At 54.4% G+C, this 6,323-nt stretch overlaps 1 pseudogene; it reads right to left on the bottom strand.

Moving 5' to 3' along the window:
• LOC119275219 overlaps positions 1-1,528 on the bottom strand; it is a 19,500-nt pseudogene extending 17,972 nt beyond the window's left edge.
• Between the last annotated feature and the right edge of the window lie 4,795 nt (positions 1,529-6,323).

Raw genomic sequence — 6,323 nt, 5'->3', positions numbered from 1 at the left:
CCGCCCAGCCTGCTAGGTTCACGTACACGAACGCGTCTAGCACTAGGCCATGGGCTGGACATATAGACGCAGGCAGCCGCTCGCTCCAATCCTCTCCGATGTGTGTATTCCTAATTCCCTTTCGAGATGGCCAGATCTGATCACGAGTTCGCATCTTCAGGACGATCGTGATCCTGTCCCGGCCCCCAGCTCTAATCGCGAGTTGCGGTTTCACCCGCGGACTCGGATCTCCAATCTCCACTCGAGGTGTGATCCGCTGTCGCCAAGAGTCTGACGCACTCGAGGTACATCGAGCTGCTGGTCCATCTCCATCCTATGATTGGCTGATCATCAGACCATCACCGATGGCAATCCCACATATTCAAGGTATACCGTATTCTCCGTATTACCATTCCCTATTTAGCTAATTAAGTAATTAATCTTTGCATACAATGCCGTGTAGCTTTTGCGAGTTCAACTTATGATGTATTTATTCTCAAAATTGTGTGTATTTGCCTGTATCAATGATTTCATACAAATATTGGTTTTGGATGGATCTAGATGTATATATATACACACACACACACACAGAAACTAGCAAAGTGACATGCATTTTAATGGATTCATAATATAATAGTATACTTGTTAAAAATAATAAAAAACATCTAGTTCTTGATTATAAAAATATGGTAAGTTTCACCCAAGTATATTCCTCTTATTTGTTGGATGATCTGTGGAAGGGTTGTGTCTTGTTTGGAGAGACCAAATAATTTTCTGCAAACGTCAAGCAGAGGAGCGGGGTCCTTTCGCAATACCAAAACCTTCCTTGCATACAGTAGATGCAAATCGGATGGGTAGAAATGGAAGAACATTGACACTGTAGAGATAGTTATATAGTTATAACTGTTACGAATTTACAATGGTTGAAGTAAAGGGTCACGAGTTTTCGTTTCGCCCGGGCCCCCAAAATCTCAAAACCGGCCGTGAGCTGCACGTCCAGCAGCGTCGACCCGCCCGGCGCGTGCCCGAACGCCGGCATCATCACGGCCGCCAGCGTCGCCTGGTCCAGCCGCCGCGCCGCGCGGGATTCCAGCTCCCGCAGCAGCGCCGCGTCCGCGCCCACCATGCTCCCCGCCCGGAGCAGCTTCAGCAGGAAGTCGCACGTGATGCCGTCGTCGGCGGCCGCGCCGTTGGGCGGGTCCGGCGGGAGCGCGGCGACGAGGGTCTCCAGGAGCAGGCGCTTCTTGAGCCACGTGGCGGTGGGGCTCTCCGGGGGCAGGAAGCGGCCGGACGCGGACGTGGCCACGTCCGGCGGCCACTTGGCGGCGTAGTGGAACAGCACGCTCGGGAGCAGGTCAGGGCCGGGCTTGGACTTTACGGCGGCGACGGTGCGCGTGAAGCTCTCCACGTCGTTGACGCACGTGTCGTCCACGCATGCCAGAACCCATGGCTCCGAGGAGGAGCGCGCGTGGTCGGCGGCTGCCGCCGCGGTGCCGCGAGCGCGCGGCGACGGGGTCCTGGGGCTGTGGCTCTGAGACGACGACTTCATGGCGGGGCGGGGCGGGGCGGCGCGCGAGCTCGGAGCTCAGCTGCTTCAAGTTCACGGTGCGTGCATCGGAGTATGGACCAAAGAGCGGGCGAGGCTGTGGGCGAGAGATGACGACACCCACCATTGGAGCTGCGTGTCGTACTATGTCATATGTGGCTGCCCATGATAAACAAGGGGTGTGTTTTCCGAGTAAAATTCATGGTGGTTGTACCCTATAGGGAGAGGCGATTTGAAGGACGGGCTCGCGTGCACAGTCAAATTTAACAATTTTGACCCGTGAACGAAAACATTTCACAAAATAAACTGCTCTTGAAATTAAATTCACTCAGCTAACGTTTTGAATGACACCCGACATGAAGGTGCCACATCCTATGGTGCAGCGCTTAGCTCGCAGGCGTTGCACATTTGTCCAGCGTGGCATCCCCGGGGCCCCGCACCAAGCAGTGCAGCGCCTCAGAGCTAGACACCACACATTAATGTGCAGCGCCTAGCCCCTAGGCATTGCACTGTGATTTAGAGGCAACCGCGTGCTCACCCTCCCCGCACCCCACCCTGATGAGGATACAGACCTGGGTAGGGTCATAGGCCTGACCTATATGTCCTACCCAAGGTCACTACCCTAGAAGATAAGAAGTCCAAGAGGTAACAAGGGACCCTCAGTTAAAGATGTCGAGTGCAATCCACTCGACCAGCCATGTCACTCGGGAGTCCCCTTACCTATTGTCACTCGACCACCCAAGGAATCAGTCGACCTACCGAAGATCAGGAGTCACTCAGCATTGCAACGGGCAGGCGTTCACTCCGTAGTCTTTAAGGTCATTAACAACACTTAAGGCTGGCGTTATCAGTAACGCTCTCACTTTATGTACATTAAGTCCCTTGTAATGGAGGGCGGTGAGGGTCCTGGCGTACTCTATATAAGCCACCCCTCCTCTGGCACAAGGGTTCGTACCCCCCTGTAATATCACACGCATATAATCCAATCGACCGCCTCCGGACACCGAGACGTAGGGCTATTACTTCCACCGAGAAGGGTCTGAACTCGTAAACTCCGTGTGTACACCTTCACCATAGCCGAGATCTTGCCTCTCCATACCTACCCCCTTTCTACTATCAGTCTTAGAACCACGACAGTTGGCGCCCACCGTGGGGCAGGTGTCTTAGCGACTTGTTGGTGAAGTTGCAAGTTTTTCCGATCATCATCATCATGGTTTCTGGCGACAGATTGGCTCAGGGCCGCGAGATCCGTCTCGGCGCGCTCGTTTTCATCGCCGACGACTCCGCTTGGCTTCAGGAAGCTCCCCTTGACGTTGAGGCGCTCCTTGTCCGAGGGGCGACGCACTTTCGTGCATGCGGTCGCGGCGTCCTTCTTCGGCAGCCATCGACTCAGTATCGGTCGGCTCCGATGGTGTCTTACCTCCCTGCTGTTCGCCGCCGCAAGCGATCCGGTCGGTCGCGGCTTCAGCGGTGGGTGAAAGACGCGGCGGCTCGACGTTCGGCCACCCATCAAGTCGCGGCAATCGAGCCCGACGAAACTCTCCACGGCCTGTTTGATCTGTCGACTGGCTCTGCGAAGACCGCATCCGAGTGCGATAGCAGCGACCCTGCGGCTGAAGTCTTGATGGTCGACGGACCGCGCGGTCCGCCTGGTTTCCGCCGTAAAGACGACGAGGATGGTGGCGGCGATCCGTCGCGCGTCCATGAGGAATACCATCCCGAACCCCTTTGTTCGCAGCAGAGGGAAGAACTTCGTCGCCGCAACATGGATGCACTCCACACGCCCATCGTTCCCCCGAGGCTCGGGCCTTGGAAGAGGTGCGCCTAGCTAATTTGGCTGAGCACACTTGACTGGAGAACCTTCAGCGCGGTCTCGACGAGCGTGCTCGGGAGCGGGTCCCTGAGTCCAGTCGACGACAGCTTTTCCCGCCTCCACCTAAGGTATACCGTACTCCGATCCAAAATCTCATAGCTGCAGCCCTAATAGCAGAGTCAGTTCAACCTTCCCAGTCGAAGGCCGACAGAGGTTTGATGCAGATCCGGGCCTTGCTTCGGGCAGCAGGAGAGCAGAACACAGCAGTGTCTCAGTCGCGGAATAGGATTCACAGCAGATCCGTAGTAGCGTATACAGTTCAGTCGGTGAGGGAGTCCTGGATTAGGGGGTATCCAGACAGCCGGACTATATACTTTGGCCGGACTGTTGGACTATGAAGATACAAGATTGAAGACTTCGTCCCGTGTCCGGATGGGACTCTCCTTTGCATGGAAGGCAAGCTTGGCGATTCGGATGTTAGATCTCCTTCTCTGTAACCGACTATGTGTAACCCTAGCTTCCTCCGATGTCTATATAAACCGGAGGGTTTAGTCCGTAGGACAACAACAATCATAATCATAGGCTAGCTCCTAGGGTTTAGCCTCTACGATCTCGTGGTAGATCAACTCTTGTAATACTCATATCATCAAGATCAATCAAGCAAGAGTAGGGTATTACCTCCATCGAGAGGGCCCAAACCTGGGTAAAACATTGTGTCCCCTGCCTCCTGTTACCATTAGCCTTAGACGCACAGTTCGGGACCCCCTACCCGAGATCCCCCGGTTTTGACACCGACATTGGTGCTTTCATTGAGAGTTCCACTGTGTTGTCACCGCAGGGCTTGATGGCTCCTTCAATCATCAACAACAACACGGCCCAGGGTGAGACTTTTCTCCCCGGATAGATCTTCGTGTTCGGCGGCTTTGTACTGCGGGCCAATTCGCTTGGCCACCTAGAGCAGATCGACAGCTACGCCCCTGGCCATCAGGTCAGGTTCGGAAACTTGAATTACACGGCCGACATCCGCGGAGACTTGATCTTCGACGAATTCGGGCCTACGTTAGGAGCGCCCAACGGTCACGACGGGCACGACTTTGATCTGCCGTCAGACAGTATTCGGGATATCGCACCTGCAGCAGCCCCGGACCTAAATCTGGGGCAAAGCACGTCGTCCGAGGATGGGTGGGTGGACCCCGCCATGGAGGCAGCATATTCATCGGCGTTGGAGCCGAACACAGACCCCACCTCTAAGGAAATCTGTGTCGCCGGACCCCCGGACTTGTTTCCGGTTGTAGGTCCCGGACCGCGTGCATCAGTGCCCATCGAAGCTGATCGGGCACCAATCATGGAGTTCACCGCCGTGGATATCTTTCATCACCCACCCTTTGGTGATGTGCTAAACTCTTTAAGGTCTCTCTCTTTGTCAGAGGACTCTTGGCCGAACTATGTTCGGCTCGAGGGGGATTCGGACGACGAAGAAAATCGCTGCCCACCCACCACCCACTTAATAGCCACTGTCGATGACCTAATAGACATGCTTGAATTCGACTCCGGCGACATCGACGGTATAGATGCCGATGCAGGGGACGATCTGGAACCACCGCCCACGAGGCGCTGGACTGCCACTTCATCGTATGATATATACATGGTGGACACGCCTAAGGAGGACAACAACGACAAAAAGGATACAACGGAGGATAAACCCCCAGGACAAAAGCCAAAACGACAGCGCAGGCGCCGCTCCAAGTCCAGTCACAGCAAAAATAGTGATAATAGTGAAAGGAAATTTGACACCCCGGTCGGCTCTGAAGGCAACAACGACCATATGGACCCAGCGATGGAGCAGGATGAGCCAGGTCACGCTGAACACAGCCTGGAGCAGACGCCTGATCACAGCGATCCCGAGGGTCGAACCCACCAACCTACCTCCGGAGAGGAGGACAGTTCGGACGACGATGCATTCATCATCCCGAAAAAACGCCTGGAACAAGATAACCTCCGCAGAAGGCTGATGGCCACTACAAGGAGCCTAAAGAAACAGAAGCAAAGGCTTAAGGCCACGCAGGCTACGCTCAACCGCAGGTGGAAAAAAGTGCTAGACACCAAAGAAAAATATGGCGATGATCGCCATACAAAGAGCTACCCAAAGCGCAAGCTGCTGCCCGAATTCGACGATGAAGCCATAGAGCCCATTCCGCCGAAGAACAATACGGCCAATCGGCCGGACCAACCACTTCATGGCCGCGATAGAGCAGCTACTGACGACACACATGATTTACGTGAGCTCCTGAATAAAAAGGCCGGCGCGACCAGGTCCATCTATGGATCTAGAGGACATGCACCGACGCGGGATTATGATCACCAAGACGATTACACTAATCGCATACCAGTTCGGAATCAACACCGGACACAACACCAGTCGACAGCATGCCATGACATGTCCAGATACAGAGGGGCGACGCACCCTCTGTGCTTCACCGACGAGGTGCTGGATCACGAATTTCCACATGGATTCAAACCCGTGAACATAGAGGCATACGACAGAACGACAGACCCTGGGGTCTAGATTGAGGATTTTATCCTTCATATCCACATGGCTCGTGGGGATGACCTCCACGCCATAAAATATCTCCCCCTCAAGTTAAAAGGGCCAGCTCGGCACTGGTTGAAAAGCCTCCCCGAAAATTCAATCGGAAGTTGGGAGGAACTTGAGGACGCTTTCAGGGCCAATTCTCAAGGGACCTATGTTCGACGGACGCAGACGATTTAAGTCACATAATACAACAGCCCGGAGAGTCAGCCCGTAAGCTATGGAACAAATTTCTCACCAAGAAGAATCAAATTGTCGATTGTCCAGATGCCGAAGTCCTAGCGGCCTTCAAGCACAGTATCCGGGACGAGTGGCTTGCTAGACACCTCGGCCAAGAAAAGCCGAGGAAAATGGCAGCCTTAACAAGCCTTATGACCCGCTTCTGCGCGGGCGAG

Source organism: Triticum dicoccoides, chromosome 3B (assembly GCF_002162155.2).
Source record: "Triticum dicoccoides isolate Atlit2015 ecotype Zavitan chromosome 3B, WEW_v2.0, whole genome shotgun sequence".
In the NCBI taxonomy this organism is placed as follows: Eukaryota; Viridiplantae; Streptophyta; class Magnoliopsida; order Poales; family Poaceae; genus Triticum; species Triticum dicoccoides.
This window is presented reverse-complemented; position numbering and strand designations above follow the sequence as displayed.